Source organism: Pinus tabuliformis, chromosome 6 (genome assembly GCF_031772625.1).
Source record: "Pinus tabuliformis cultivar Carrire ecotype Pingquan chromosome 6, CPIR1, whole genome shotgun sequence".
Lineage (NCBI taxonomy): Eukaryota > Viridiplantae > Streptophyta > Pinopsida > Pinales > Pinaceae > Pinus > Pinus tabuliformis.
This window is the reverse complement of record NC_142292.1, coordinates 1,266,287,147-1,266,305,037: the sequence shown is the minus strand read 5'-3', so window position 1 is coordinate 1,266,305,037 and position 17,891 is coordinate 1,266,287,147.

Genomic DNA, 17,891 nt, shown 5'->3' with positions numbered 1-17,891 from the left:
TGTTATAATGACACGCATGTTGCTGAATTCCCTTGCATGCGATCAACAACACCGCTCACCATGTCTACTTCTTTCCAACTGTCGGGATGGATTTATCGCTTGTATGGGCACAGTTTCATTTGTCTATGCATGTTGTTCCCCTACTGTACCTGTTCCTGTTGCAAATCATTCTCTCGTATGTGCAGCTCCCATTTTTCCTTGATTTTCTTCTTCATCACCTGCAACTCCTTATCTATTCTTTTCTTTGCTCTCACGTGATCATCTTGTCGTGTCATCACCTCATAGCCTCAATCTCCAATGTTGCTTTCATCACAAGTGGATATGCTCGAGCTTGCAACTTTGTTCCGCCTCTGTGTTGTCAACAACCTTCCTCTTGCATTTGTCGCATGCGGGTGTGCTGCCTTCTACTACTGTTGATGGTGTTGCTCATTGTGATGTTGATCATTGTGATGTTGCTGCCATCTTATCTTGATGTCCTTGTATACGAACAACTTGATGTCTTCATAGGTAGGCAAGCTCATAGACACTTTCTTGGTTGCAACCCATGTTGTGCTCTCAACATTGTCCTTTGACTCTGCTCTCTTGAAGGCCATTGTACTTGTGTTGTTGAGAGGTAGATGAACACCTACGATACCTAGAGACATGGCAACACTCATGGAAAGCAATACGTCAGTCGAAAATGAAAACAAGCTTAAGAACTGACTTGCAACATACCTATGTGACTGATCATGAAGGTTGCATGTTTTCCGCTGGGAGGTCGGGAGACTGACTGCCAAAACTACGCAAGGTATAGTTTGAGTTGTTAGGAGGCTAACTAACTACTGGAACTACGTAATACACAGTCCAGCCTGGCCTACTAAGGACTGAAATTGCATAATGCGCAATTTCAGTTATTATTGACATGCAACCAGCAAACTGCATTGCGCAGTTTCTAGGGCCAGTGGGACACTGCCTCCAAGAATTGAGAAATGAAAGCCTGGAGGTCAATGCATGGATAGACTTGCACAATTTCTGGAGGGAATGCAGAGCCTTTGTTCTAGAATGCGCAGTGCTAGTCGGGCAAGGCACGGTCCAGGCCAAGGTAGCCTAGTACGGGTGAAGGCAGTCTAGTCCAACCGACAGGTGACTGAAAACATGACAAGTGTGAAAGCATGATGAGATGAGTGCAAACAAGAGTGGAATATCATTCATGCAAATAGCAAGTGTAGTATTCGAAAAATGGGAAACCATGCACGTGTGTGAAGCGAGTCCCCGCAACGACGACCGTCCGTGAAAAACATTGTAATGTATGCGACAACAATGAGATGTTAAAGAACAATGAAATGGTGCTAGTATAAGTTGGTATGTATCAAAACGACAACAAGTGCTCACTAAAATCAAGTAGATAACATTCATATGAAGCGAAACAAAAAAAGCACCAGAAACGTAGCACGAGACATGAAAAGCGGGCTTACCCCAAAACAACTGAGTTGAATGTGCCGACGACTCCTAGATGCAATGTGGGATGTCAAATATGCAAGATTGATGTGAGGAATGAGCTCTGCAATGTCCAGTTGATGATTTTTGATAAAATCAAGGTTGCAACGCACATGCCACAAATCTAGGGAAAGAAACACTTGGTGGGACGTTTATGAAATGATCCTTGCATGTAACCTCAAACTGCTAAAAATAGATCCCTAAAACAAGGGATTCCTTTGCATGCTGCCTTAGGAGGAGCAACCCATGTATGTAAATTAGTTTTGCTCGGTCCCGAAGGGAACCAGTCAACTCAACTGCACATGCAATGATCTGCTTAGATGGGAGGAATAAATACTCATTTCTAGGAGGGAGATAGGCTGGCTGCAGAGAGGGATTGTGCAATTTATGGGCACAACAGCTGACTACTACCCAGAATTGTGCAATTTCTGGGCTGAGCAGGCCTACTGGGAGGAATTGTGTAATTTTCTCAGTGAACAGCAATAAGTGGATTTGCACAATTCTGGATCTTAGCAAGCTGCCAGACATAATTGCACAATTTCTAGAGGGAAGGCTGGTTGCCCTCCAGAATTGTGGAAGTTCTTGAGGGAGCTGCTCAGCTTTCAGCTGGACTAAGTCCGATGAAGCAACCTATGAGGGGGATGCAACAAGCTTTGATGGACAGGTTGTCATTTTGCAAGAAAATCGCTGAAGCTTGTGTACTTGACAAGACAAGACATGCTACTATGAAAAGTTGGTAGGGAGGCTCCAAAATGAAGCTAAGGAAAAATTTTGGAGGGTGGTTGTAGTCGCTACAACAAATTCATAAAAGAGTCATAAGATAACATAGAAGGAATAATAGTGCATTGTTTTGGGATGATTCTATCTATCTCGTACTTGGGTGAAGGGGAAGGCTCCTACAACTATATGCGTGGAGACCTTGATAAGTCTGCAGCTCAGTGCGTAGGCCCCTACAACTATGTGTGCAAGGTTGGGAAGAACTGTAATTGAAGATCTGAACCATAATAAAGGCTTGTTTTGAAGAATTATCTATGTATCCATGTATCATTGTTTTATATTTTAATTTACTGTATTTTTGATCTATTGAATGAAATTAATCAGGAAAAGTACTTAATAGATCTGCAAAGACATAGATTTGTTTATTTATATGATGTTATGCATGTTTAGTGCAATCAGCGAAGGACATAAATCTGCTAACTGTTAGTTTATATAAATTCCAGGTTTTAAGGGTTAGGGTTCATGAAGGACAAGATATAGCCCTAAGTTTGGCAGAAACATATGACATAGTCCTATGGATGTAAAAACCTAGTTGGAGCATCCCCCAATACTGCCTTGGGTGAGACTGTAGCTTGCGCTAAGTGGATTGTTTCCGAAAGGGCCGGTAGTGTAGAGTTTTGTTGGGTAGCACACTTATCTTCGAACGTGGGTCTAAGCCCCCTCAAGTCAACAAATGGTTCTGTTGTCAGGACTGGGATATATTTGAGGGACGTGTGATGTGGCATAAGTGGTACCAACTAAGAAGGAAATTGAAAATGGATAGATCAGAATATGCACGAGTTTGCAGAACAACAAAATAGGAATATGCGTCTACCGAAAGAAGAGTGGTTGTAGAGATACCTATATACGGAGGAACATGAATTTTTATATGCTCTTTTTCGTGTGAATTATACAAATGGTTGGCTAAATTGGAGGATGGTCAACCTAGCTAGAAGTTGGATAACCCTATTGTGTGGAATCTAGAGTTATTGAAGGAAGTGGAAGGATAAGAAAACAAGGTTGCGAAGGTTATTGATTATTGGATCAATATTATTTGGGTGGATTTATTACTGAGTTCGTGATTGATAATTCTACCAGTTATAGCGAAGTTGAACATCAGTTTTTAAAAGGACCAAGAGGTAAGTATCTGAAGTCTCTAAAAACCTATATTAAAATGCTATTGTGTGAGAAACAGGTTATGTCGCTAAATTGATGTTTAGAAGAGGCTGACTGGAGCTACGCAAAGTGGGAAACAATTAAGAAAATACCTAGATACAATTGCTGAGTACAATCCTCTGTTGGGAGCATCCAACAACAAAGACGAAAGTAGTAGTCCAAAGATGCACAGAGGTGTGTCGTAGCTGGTAAATTAGGGCACTGTGGGAATACCACATCCATCGACTCCACCTCTGCCATCACCTCCACCTCACACACCTACACCTCCACCTTTGCTATTCAGTATGGTGAACACTATGAAGATGCCTATATTCAGGGGTCTGGGGACAAAAGACCTTGACCAATTTTGATTTGTAGCACATGTTGTGTGGAAGTCACATCATATAACAGATGATCATCTGAAGAAAGCGTAGTTGGTCACATCATTGAAAGATAGGGAACTGAGTTGGTATATTAAGTAAAATACAACTCTTCCAGCTATGTCATTGAAAGATACAAAATATGCATTGAATAATGAATTCAAAAAACCTAAGTCTCAAGCCTAGTCTGTGATTGAGGTCAAAGAAATTAAGTAGAAGGTGAATGAATCTACATGGGATTTTGATAAAAGGTTGAAATGTCTACTACAATAGACTAATCTACAGATTTCGGTCAAGCAAAATAAGGATTGGTATATTGCTTTGTCGTTACTTCATTTGAGATTACCATTGTTACAATAGAAGCTTGGATCACAGGCTAAAGTGCTAGAAATTTCTATGAAGCTAGAGGCTTCTCCTCTTTAGGATACGGGTCTGGGAGTGCAGCATATCTAGCTGTAGTTGGTTAGGCTACATATGGAGTTGTAGGATCTCAAAAAGGGGAAAGGGGTCCAAAATGAGACCCGTTCTGAATTATGGTGCTTAAAATTCAAAGGGAATGGTCATGACAAGGATCATTTCCTGGTATATTAGAACTATCTAATTGGGGGAGGTATTATCCCCTGAAGCCATAAAATATTGCTGGATTGACGGTGTAGTGCCATGGTGTGCTATCTGCCAAATAACAGGAAAAGAATCAACAAATAATTGCCATCTATAGCAAAAGTTCGTGCAGACCCCCCAACAACTATTTTGCAATTTATGTAAGTTAGTAGGCCATGATGAGCATAATTTCCGAAGCTACGAGTTAATGATGGATAGAACTCCGACATATAGAGTACATGTCGAGACCCATGTGCAACAAGATCAACGTGCACCTGCAATGCATGAAAGATTCCAGGGATGTGGAAGAGGACGAGGGGGAGGAGTTGGAAGAGGTCGTGGACAGATTATTTGTTACAATTGTGGCGAACCAAGACACTTTACACAAAATTGTCAGAACTGACACACCTCTCTTGTCAGTATTTCCGACAGTTTAACCATGTTATAGAGGATTGTCCTGTACTCATTGCAAACATGCAATAAAATAAGAACCGACAACCAACTCAAAACATCCATATGATGAGGTCAAAACCACGCGAGGATGACCCCAATGTTAATATAGTTACGTGGAGCGGTATAGCTACTGGGGAAGATAAACCTACATGGAAACAACCAAAAGAGAATCCATGGGTGCACAAGGCTACTGATAAGGATACTAAATTTGATTTTCATAAGACAAAATAAATATTTATGGAGGTGAAGAAGAGCTTTGTGAATTTAGGAGCTTCCACATCAAAGAATCAAGGTGCACAAATATAGAAGTCTAAAGAAGTCATTTCTACACAGGAAAAAGATCCTTCATTCTTGACGTCCTTCTTATAGACTTGTATGAATCTCTTAAGGGACTAGAAAGCAGTGAAGGGACTGCAAGAGTTGATATATAACTGTGCTGGAAAGGCTAAGCCGATACATGAACAATGCACAATGCATAAAGTAGACAAAATTAAGAAAAGGATTGGTCAGGAGATGATATTGACTGCACAAATCAGAGAATTTGAAATGGACCAAGTGATCCTAGATTTGGGATCTGATGTGAATGTTTTACCTAAATAGACTTGGAAAAAAATGGGAAAGACGGTGCTACAATGGTCCCCAATTCAGTTCCGAATGGAGAACCAACAAAAGTGTATTGCTATGGTGTGCACTATAGTTTATTTTGAGGTAATTGAGATAGTAGATGATAATAATCCCTACCCGACAGTTCTTGGAATTGATTGGGTGTTTGATATGAATGTGGTCATCAACCTGAAGAAGCACAACATGATGTTTGAGAAGAAGGAACTAAGAGTCATTATTCCATTAGATCCAGCCCAGGGTGTGATGTATACTGAACTAATTTGAGACTACTATGAGGAGGATGATATTGAGCATATCTATAATCTTAGTGCGCAGAATCAGGATTGGATCAACCCTATGTTGGATGGAAGAATTAGTTTGGAAAAGGACATCTCCTGCAACTCATATTCAGATGAGGAGCTTGAGCATTAGCATAATAGACTGCATGAAGTATCAACACTGTGATGCAACAGACTTAATAAATCACTCTGGTATATATCCACTAAGGTATGCAATTTACCATATTATGATGGATTAGAAGATGTGAATTTTTTCTTGATAAGTTTGAAAGGGATTGGACATCGTGCTGAGAGTTATGCCTGCCAGATGGTGGGGTACACACAAGAATAGTTTTGCAGACTAGAAGGAGTACCAAAGGATGATGAAGTTGCGATTTGGCTGCACAAATACCCACATTACTGAAAAGTATATAAGAACGGATGATCTGCCTTAGCATCTGGCTCATTGGACAAAAGCATGGGGAGAGGAACCACAGTCTGAATGGGTACATATATTTCTCCATACCTTGGATACTATTCTAATGAATTGGTATTTAGAAATAGAGTTGCGACATGGAACTACGGAGTGGTAAGTTCTAAAGGAAAGCTTCCTACTAACATTCAATTTCAAGGATGGATTCGAATGTATTGATGAAGCCTTATAGGAAATCAAGGTTGTGATATTCAAAAATCATGTAGATCCTATTTCATGGGTACAACCTGACTGGAGTACGTAGCTGCACCATGCTCTGGAGTGCTACAATGTTACCATAGAAGAAGGTGAGGAATATCCTAGGAATATCAATATCAATGTGTCAGAGGGATAACACAAAGTTGTTGGGCCTAAGGTAGAGGTTCCTGATATTTAAAAAGCATTAAAGACCAAGCAAGTGAACATTGGTTCAGAAGCGCAGCTAAAGTTCACAAATATATTAGATTACTGGGATGAGGACACAATTGAAAAAGTTGTGGAGTTATCGCAAGAGTATCAAGACTTGTTTCCAACAAAGTTCTCTTATCTAAAGGGGATAGTAGGTGATCTGGGTGTTATGAAGATTAATCTGAAGCCATATGCGAAGCTGGTAAATTAGTGCCCATACCGATTGAATCCTAAATACAAAGAAAAGGTTACGAAGAGCTGGATAAGATGCTCGCAACATGAGTTATTGAGCTTGTAGAAGAATCAGATTGGGTTAATCCTACGGTGGTTTAGGAGAAGAAGACAAAGGGAGAAATCAAAATCTTTGTAGATCTAAGGAAGTTGAGCGATGCTTGCATACATGATCCATTACCTATGCCATTCACAAATGAAGTCTTAGAGAATGTTGGTGGTCAAGAAGCATACTCTTTTATAGAAGGATTCTTAGGATATCAGCAGATCAAGATCATGCTAGAAGATCGAAGTAAGACTACCTTCACCGCATAATGGGGATCTTTTCAGTATATAGTTATGCCCTTTGGACTTAAGAATGCCCTTGTGATCTTTTTGAGGGTGGTAGTCACAGCCTTTAAGGAATTTATTCACAAGTTTGTTTGAGGTATACTTTGATGATTAGATGGTGTTTGGGTTAGTTAAAAAGCATGTTTCAATTCTTCACCTAATGCTGGATATGTGTAGGAAGTATCAGATCTCCGTAAATCTGAAGAAGTGTACATTTTCCGTACCATATGGGATACTTTTGGGCCACGTTGTTTGTAATCAAGGGTTGACATTGGACCCCGCTAAAATTGCAGTGATTATCAATTTAGAGGCCCCAAGGAATGTAAAACAGTTGCGCGCAACATTGGGCCATATAAGATACTATAGAAAATTCATTAAGGCATATGCACAGATCGTTGTGCCCATGGATAAATTATTAAAGAAAGATGTGACATTTTATTTGGATGACGATTGACATAAAATCTTATATGTTTTGAAGGAAAAGATGGTTACAACACCTATTCTAGTATCCCCAATTAGAAGAAATAATTCCATGTCCATGTGGATGCATCTTGCATAGCATTAGGAGAAGTGTTAACCCAACCAAGCGCAGGAGATATCGACCATCTGATTGAATTTGCAAGAAGAAAACTGTCTAATGAAGAGAAGAATTTTTCATCCACGGAGCACGAAGGGTTGGCAATGGTATATGCGCTCCAAAATTTTAGGAATTATGTGTTGGGCGCGCACTTCAAAAATGTATACAGACCATTCAGATATGAAGTACCTCGTTAATAAGCCTATGTTGGTTGGGGGGGATTTGTAGGTGGTTACTGCTATTTCAGGAGTACAATTTCGAAGTAATTGTAAAGCCAAGAATATTAAATGTTGGACCCAATCACCTTTCTTGGATTGAGAATGGATAAGAACCTACAAGTCTTGATGAAGGATTGCCTGATGCACAACTCTTTGCTATGCACATTATAGTTGAAAATTTTGCAGATATCATCCCATTCCTATCTACATGTGTAGCCCCTAAAGGATATATGACACATTAGAAGAAGGAATTGGTGGTCAGGGCCACAAATTTCTCCATAATTTGCAGGGCACTTGTATAGATTGGGCTCAGATGAAGTTGTGTATAGTTATGTACTAGATTATGAATGAAAAACTATCCTCTCTGAAGTGCATGGAGGATTTTCCAAATGACATTATGCTGGAAGAACAATTACACAAAAGATCCTACGAGCTGGGCTATAGTGGCCAACTGTGCACAAAGATTCCAAGGAGTACTGTTGAGCATGCAATGTCTGTTAGAGGACCGAGAAGCTCTCATGAAGGGAAGAATTACCTCTGAACCCACAAGTCTCGTTACAGGAATTCAATAAATGCGCAATAGATTTTGTGGGACCTATTCATCCAACAAGAATGAAGACAGGAGCATGCTACATTAGCACGACAATATAATACTTGACCAGGTGGGCTGAGGTGCAACCCGTGAAGGATTGCAGTGAAGCTATAGCTGTGAAGTTTATATTTGAATAAATTTTGTCTAAGTTTGTTTGTCCTAATATTTTTATGAGTGAAAGAGGTTCGAATTTCCTGAATGAAATGATTTCTTCTTTACTTGAATAATTTCAGATGTATCATCAGAAAAGCACGTCGTACCATCCTCAAGCAAATGGAACAGTTGCAACTTTCAATACAATCTTAGATAATGCTTTGACAAAGATCTATAATGCAAATAAGAATGATTGGGATCGGCGCATACCATCAGTTCTTTGGGAATATAGATCTACCTACAAGACGTTGACTAGACATACACCACTTAGGCTGGTTTATGGACAAGAAGCAGTGATGTCAATGAAGTACATTGTACCCAGTTTGAGGATTGTTGCAGTCATGGAGATGGAAGATCAAGATATAATGGAAGAATTCCTTGCGTAGATACTTGAGTTAGAAGAAGATCGCTTCTTGGCAGGCTTTCATCAGCAGGTGCATAAGTCTCAAGAAAAGGGATGGCATGATTGCCACATTAAGTAGTGCACCTTTACAAGTGGAGATTTAGTACTGATGTATGATAGCAATTTTACGAAGTTTCAAGGAAAGCTTTAGATGCATTGGATGGGACCATACATTGTCAAGGAGATTACGGATGGAGGTGCAGTTCAACTCTTGAAGCTGAATGGGGAGCTATTTCTAGGAATAATATATGGGATCTAGTTGATGTTGTACAAGGGCGATCCTACCCCTACGAAATGACTATATGAATGCAGGATAGTATTCGTAAAATAGTTGTCGTGCAAAAACCCAACTGAGGTTAGATAGAAGGGTTGGATGGATAAAAGCAAGCAACCGATGGAACCCTTGGACTTGGATGAAGAATAATTAACTATGGGGGTTGAAGATATCAACGTAGAGGAAGAAGTGCCAATTACTTGGCTACCAACTTATGTACCCCCTAGAAAATCCACTCCCAAGGTCACTAAGGACCTTGACTCGCTGAAGTACAGAGTATTCATGCCATTACTGTAGGAGGAAGTACCTATTGAGGGCAACTTGTTGCCCTGGGTAAGATTTCTGAATATGGAGGACTAGGATCTGGGAAAACATGTGAAGTTTCCGTAGTTAGAACCTAGTAAATACTTGAAATTGGTATACTACGAGGAGGTGGGTGTCACAAGGCTTGAACCAATGAAGTGGGTGACCAAAATTTACCATGCATGATTTCTCAATATGTTGTGTGTCCCACACTTTAGTCGCAGCATGATTAACACCATCTATGTGCGTCAATTGTTGGTGTTGGTTCATGATGGTTTCCTCTAGCTAGGAGGGCCCATTTCAATTAATGAGATGCTGGTCCATAGAATCACATTGTTACCTTACCAAGGCGTAAACCCCGTAGACAATTTTGTGGAGAAGTCGCAGGAGAACAAGCTCATAGATTAGATGAAGAGCGACTTCAGGTTGGTGAAGAAGTCACAAGGCTACACCATTAGCTCTATCTTGGATGGAGTTGTGCAGCTCACTGTATAGATTTTGGTAGGAAAAATAATGCAGAAGTGTCGCACTGATGAAGTGTCGACACTAGTGGTATCTTTAGCTGTGCAGTGCAGCCAAGGGGTCCAATTCATTTAGGGAAAGTACCTCTACCACTAGTTCCTAGAGGATTGTTGTGAACCATAGGAGGACAGAAAGGTGTTCCACTACACATGGTTACTAATGTTGATTGCATTGGTTGCCTAGAGGACTCCTGAGGATAGCCAATTCCTAATGTAGGATCCAAACTTGTGTGAGGCTACGAAATTCACCATGATGTGGGCGATGAAGTATCCTGAACGTATCATTGAAACAAAAATGTTTTGGGTCTTGTTCGAGTCATAGTTATGGATGGTGATCAACCAATGGCCATGATTGTTACCTAGTCTTCATGCGAAGTACACAAATATCATAGATTCCAAAGTAGGTTTTCACAATCTGTCCATACGCGCGAAGAAGGATTCTTCCGGAAAATGGCACAAGTTTCCATATTTAGTCACGAAGGATGAAATTATGGGGGTCATCAAAAAATGGCCAAGCGATTGGCTCACGCCATCTGGCGAAGTTGCAGGAACAAGTAAGGTAGAAGAAGGAGATATGGGGAAAACAACAACTGTAAAAATGGCACAAAAATAAAAAGAGAAAGATGCATAGAAGGGTTCTAATAAAGACAAAGAAGAACATAAGGCTTCTACAAAAGATAAGGAAGTGCAGAAGGAAAAGGCTTCTACAAAATAGAAGGAAGCACTGAAGGAAAAATTTGCGCAAGCAAAAACATTGCAGGTCACCATTGACCTCGAGGAACCTGTGACAGAGTGCACTAATGTAGAGGTCAAAACTAGAGATGAAAAAGATGAGGGTGTAGACCCCTATCTTAGATCGGAAGACTTAGCAGAAGTAGAAGTCTGATAAGTCTGCGAGTGTGACACCATTGGTCCTCACAGAGGGGGACCTTAATGAGATAGGTGATTTTTTCCACTCTGCCACTAAAAATATATGGGGACACATCGAGGACCGGTACCACAAGGTATTGGAAAAAGTACAATAGGGCCTGAAGGAATTGCAGGTCCAGACAGGAGTGATCCAGGCAAGTGTGGTGCAAGCAAACATAGATCAAGTGAGCATACCGAAATTTGTCTCTGCATAAATCACATTTGAGCTCAAAGAATTGCAACTACTAGGGGGCTCTCTCTAGTTTGAGACAACTGAAGACTAGAAGTGTGTGCAATACTGGAAAAATATAAGTATCAACCTTGTAGCACTACCGATCCAGACCTTACATGAGCTACACTAAGGAGTTTTAGATGAGCTCCGGGTCCAAGAGAAATGAGCATTGCTGATTATCGTTGAGGTAAAAACTAACAAATAAATAAATTTTTGCACAGAAAGCATAGGTCTTGCAGGCCCGCGATGAGGTGATGCAACACAATAAATAGCTATAGGCATCCATTACCCAAGTATGCAGCAAGCTCCCTGAGCTCCAAATTCTTGCAGAGGTGGCCTCAGCAGAGAAAATTCACAAGTTAGATGTTGTGGTGAAGGCATCCAAGGACAAAATTGGAAAGGTACGGTTTGAGAAGCAGTTGCATATTTCAGAGCTTCAACTTAAGCTGCAGCCAACCACTCCTCTAGAAGTTAGAGAGTAGTGCGAGGCTGCTATTAAATTAGACATGGCCACTTTGGAAGTTGTAGTCAAGGACTACAGCCAATTGTTTTAGCAGACAATGGAGATGTGGACCTCACTGCAAGAGGATCCACACTTTCAGATGATCAAAGTTGACATCTACAAAAAGCAACTATAGTTTGATGAGATCAGGGTGACAACATGGACCTTAGCACCTATGCAGAGGTTCACTAGAATTCAGGAAGGAAAATTCATGTAGACCTAGATTGATGAGCTGCATTGGAAGGCCCCTCTTATTTCCTCAAGAATGTAGCCATGGGCTAATGAGGCAAGCCAATTGTCATGGACCATTCAGAGAAAGCTCAAATCTCATCAGCAAACACATAGGACCATGGACCTTGCAGCCGAAGGTCCAACAATGGAGAAATTGGTTGATGAAGTTCGCCAGGCTATTGCGTAAGGAACAGGAGATCGTCAAGCAATGAAGATAGAATTCAATGACCCGCAAGAAAATATTGAGGCAACATCAACAGAGTCACTCGGGATGAGTCACGACTTTGTGTTGGGGGTCTATCGAGATGGGGTCCCCTGGGTCAAATTTTGTTAAGTTTTGTTAAAATTTGTAAAGTCTCTACATTTTGAGGAGTGGAGCATGCATAGCGCATGTCGATAGTAGTCAAGGGGGATTTAGGAAGGTCAAAGCCCCTTAGTTTGTTAAAGTTAAGTTGTTTTGAGACCCGTCCATGGTTCACGAACCATGGTATTGTAATGAAGAATAATATAAAAGGAAGTCATAGAAGAGTCATAAGATAGAATAGAAGGATGAATAATGCATGATTTGGGGCTGATTCTATCTATTCTGTGCTCGGACGAAGGGGAAGGCTCCTACAGTTGTGTGCGCAGAGACCTTGGTAAGTCTGCAGCTAAGTGAGCGGGCCCCTACAGTTGTGTGCGAAGGGTTGGGAAGAATTGTAATTGAATATCTAAAGCATAATAAAGGCTTGTTTTGAAGAACTATCTGTGTATCTGTGTATCATTGTTTTATCTCTAAATTTACTGTATTTTTGATCTATTTAATGCAATTAATTAGGAAAAGTACTTAATAGATTCACAATGACGTAGATCTATTTATTTATATGATGTTTAACGCAATCGGTGAAGGACATAAATTTGCTAGCTAGTAATTACTGTAAATTCCAGGTTTTAAGGGTTAGGGTTCACGAAGGTCAAGATAAAGCCCTAAGTTTGGTAGAAACACATCACATAGTCCTCTGGATGCAGAAACTTGATTCTAGCATCCCCTAGTACTACCTCGGGTGAGACTACAGCCTGCATTATGCAGGTTGTTGCTGAAAGGGCTGATAGTGTAGGGTTTTGTTGGCTAGCATAGCTAACTTCAAACTTGGGTCCAAGCCCCCTCAAGCCAACAAATCTTGGCATGGGTTTTCTTGTACGTCATCTTATATCCATGGCTATTTTCATTCTCACATCACTTGATCCAGACCCATCAAGCTTCTCTCTAGGATTTGGCCTAACCCCATGGCTCTAATACCATGTTAAGAATTATTGAGAGAAATTAACTTTAAACACACACACACACACAAACCATAAACAAAATGGTTATCCTGGAAAAACCCTGCTCTGTGGAAAAACTAGCTAAGAAAACATTTTATTAGTTCCCTTGGCCAAAACCTGGCTGAGCTATCCAGGTGATCCTTCATCATTGACCTCCATGGCACATTACAATGAAGCCTTTTAAAGGCTTCATTACTTGCAATCCATGGGCACAAAACCATGGGAATCCAAAACCATGTGCCCAAAACTACCACTGTTGACCAAGTAACTTTGTCTCTTTCACCAAGTCAAGTTTACCTAACACACAAATATCCGATATCTGATAGTTAGAAGTCTTGAACTCCCAATATTTGATCAACCTGATATGCCAATAGTTTGGTCATTAGACTCTTGGCCACCAGGGCACATGGAAAAACTCATTTTTATTCCACCCCACATATGAAAATCTGATATCCTAATATCTCAATATCCAAGATTATTAAGTCCATGTCACTTCATGCCACATCAAAACCATGTTAATATGCCACATTGGCACCACATCCAAACCATTCCAATATGCCACATTGATGCCACATCGACATATCACATCAACACCACTTCATCATGCCACAATATCATGAGACATCATATGCCATGTGGTATCCTTGGTCTATGCCATCTTGCCATGTTAATTACCACCCAACATGACACATCAAACCACTGCCAAGCCTAATAATATCAAAGGAAAGGGAATAATGGATACAATATGTTCTCCTTATATCATATCTTATGATATATGATACCACCACTTTTGATGGGAGAACTTTCTTCAATCAACAAAATTGTCAAGTTTTATTAGTAATGAGGTTTCATGATTGTGAGCACCTGAGAGATCCTCAGGTCTCCAATATCCTAAAGGTTTGATACTCAGTAATTGTTAAGTCAACACAGTACTACCTTGAAGGTTGATTGCATAAGGTCCAACAACTAAGCTTTGATAATAGACTATCCCATAATAGAATAGTTTCAATTAGATGACTAAAATGCCAAGATCTATTATAATTGAGGATTCATAATAGAAGTTATTTTAGATGATCCCAAAACTAAACCCCTGGCACACTGATAGCTTGATAAACTACCTCCTAAGGTCCAAAGGCCTAAATGTCATCTACTACACTATAATTCTATTAACCAACAATCATGTCAGATTTTGTCAATATCTATATTTTGAGTGAAGGTATTCAATGGATAATATTGATGCCTAATTCCTAACCTCTTGATAGCCTGATACTCATCACCAAACTTAAGCACCTTTTAGTTAGTAATTTGGTCATAGCCCCTTCTAAACCATGTGACTAGGGGTTGGGGCAATAGCCTCCAATCCAAAAAATATGAAGGGTCCCACTATGAAATTTCTAAAAATTATGAATCCTATGAAATAATCAAAGAAGGGGTCACCCTTAAGATAAAAGAAAGGCAATCTTTGAATTTTTAAATCTCTCGACAGTGCCTTATAAGTTTTAACATTGTATAATTAATTTTTGTGAATAAATTCTTAATTAAAAAAAAAGATGCAATAACAAACATACACATTAACACAAATATTTTATCTTGGAAACCAAAAACTAGGAAAACCAAGAAGATTTCTCAATATATATTCTTTTGTATAGTATTAAAATACAATATATATCTTGTAACATATATTAATCTCCACTCCATTTATCCTAGATTACAACACAACAGTAGTTCCTTAATGAAAAATTCAAAAAACCATTTGAAAAACCACCATGCACCGCAAAACCAATTTTAGCAAAAACCATGTGCCAAAAATACATGTTAAAACTTCCCTTTTTTAATTTTTAATTTTATTTTTCATTTTGTTATATCAAGGTCACTACCTATAAATCCTTGCAAAGGGGGGTTATTCCCCCTATAAATCCCCCAAATAGAGTGGGATTCCACCCCTACTTATGACCCCTTCACTACACTTGGCACAATGTACAACACTTGAAGCTAGTCATGTAAATAATATACCACATACCCAAAATTCTCCCACTTATTGTTTTTTTTGCACACATGGGGTTATAGGAGTACATGATCAACAATATAGGGAAATGATGCCCAATGTTTCTCTACACCAAGAGAACTTCTCAGTTCTCATAGATTTTGTTATTGAATCTGCAACATTGTTCAAAGTGTCCACTTTTTCTAGCATCACCTTCTTGTCTTCAATCATATCTCTAGTAAAGTGATACTAAACATCAATATGCTTTGTCTTTGAATGGTAAGCTAAGTTCTTTTATAAGAATATTGTACTTTTATCGTCACAATCCATCCTTACAACTTGTGTGAACCCAATACCTAACCATAATCTATATAACCATACTACTCCCTTACTTGTATGACTGGCTACCATGTATTCTACTTATGTAGTTGAAAATGCCACTAGAAATTGCCTTTCTCTTCCAACTGATTACTCTAAATAAGTTAAACACATACCCACTTGCAGATCTTCTATAATTCATATATCCCTCCAAGTATGCATCAAAAAATCCATTTATGTCCAACCTTAAACCCATCAAAAAATGATTCCACGTCACGGTAGAACATCACAAAACCATCATCAGATCGGTCTCTATCCCAACCTTCCAGGGCTCCAGGGAATTTATTGAAACCAATATCCAAGAAATAGTAACTCAACCCATGGCTGCTATCAGGTTCTAGAGCATTTGTCCAACCAAGGCTTCCAGGACTAGTGACTCAACCCACAACATTTTCTAGGCTTCCAAAGCGTTTATCCAACCAACGCTTCCAGGACTAGTAACTCAACCTACCAAGGGATTCTAGAGCATTTTTCCAACAAGTATTCCAAGACTAGTAACTCAACCCAAGCTATTATAGGGTTTCTAGAGCATTTGTCCAACCAAGACTTTTAGGACTAGTAACTAAACCCAGGGCTTCCAGAGCATTTTTCCAACCAAGGCTTCCAAGAACTAATAACTCAACCCAAGCTAAGGAAACATGAGAACCAACCAAAAACAAACAATGAAAATAAACCCACAATCACCATGGCTATCTAGAAAATGTCAAGGCTAGGTAATCCACTTTCAATCCAGAAAATCCTCCATGCCAATGACAGATCACAACCAAAAATCCACATGCATATTTCATGCATGCCAAAACTAATGAAGGAACATACATGCAACTCAGTACCTGCAAGCAAACCTGATGTAGTTTTTGATCCTAATGCCTTCTTGTGCTTTCCTTCTCTTCCTTTTCCTTCTTTCTCCAATAATCCAAGTATTCCACACCCACCAAGAGTGCTTCAAGAAAACGCTAAGTCTCCAAGAGTGTGAGAGAGAGAGAGAATAGACAAGAGCTCCACCAAAACCTATCAAAAGCTTACCCATTGATCCTCAAAAGCCTTTTTATCAATGAGGCCTCTATTTTCTTCATTTTCCATTATTTTCCTTCAACTTCCTCCTCACATGAAACCTACGACCTTTCACCTCCTTTTTCTCCTAATTTCAATTATTTTCATAAATAAAATGCCAATTAATGCCTCATGCCTTTCCAAAGCCTTATCCATTTCCTTTGCCAATTTTCTTAGCCAATAGGATGTTGCCCCCACCATTCATCTTGGAATACGTGTCCCATCACCGTGGCCATATCTATATATATATATATATATATATATATATATATATATATATATATATATATATATATATATATATATATATATATATATATAGTTTTACATGGAATTTTCACCAGGGCTATTATAGAACCCTCCTCATTGGGGGAACACTGTCCTCGGTGTTCAATGACTCCTATAACCAACAAGACTGCTGAAAACAAAACATATTGTCCTTGGAGCTTTATAACACAACTCGTTGTAGTATTTACAAGGACCATTTTCTAAAACATGACAAACATACCATTTACTGGAGATTTCTAACACAACTCATTACAATATTTAAAATAATAACCACATATACTTATGCACATTTGCTTCAAACATAAAATAACCATAATTTCTATGGAGCTTTATAAATCCAACTCGATATAGTTCTTGGCTCACTAAGATGTCTTTTTACAGGCAATCTTAATCCCTACATTAGTTTTCAACCCGAGGCAAGTCTTTCTATCTCAAGAGTGCCAACATTGTGTGTGCAGTGAAGCTAGAGGTTATCTAATGATGAATCGTTGCAATCACTAAAGGCTAATTCTTCAATTCAATTCACACAACTCTACAAAGAACTATCTATGAAAGAAATGCTCTCAACACACTACGTCATTCTATTCAACTTGTTCTAAAACCAATTGAAACTGAATGCAGATAAGAATTACACTGAGAATCATTCATATAAGCTTAAGACTAATCATACTTAATCAAGTAAAGAAACTATGACTATCAAACAACACTATGAATCTATAACAACCCAAATTGATCATCATTACTCAATTGAATAGCAATAATAAATGAACAACAATCAACAATCGGTATTTGAACAACAACAACGATAAAGGATTCCTAAATGGCAAATGTT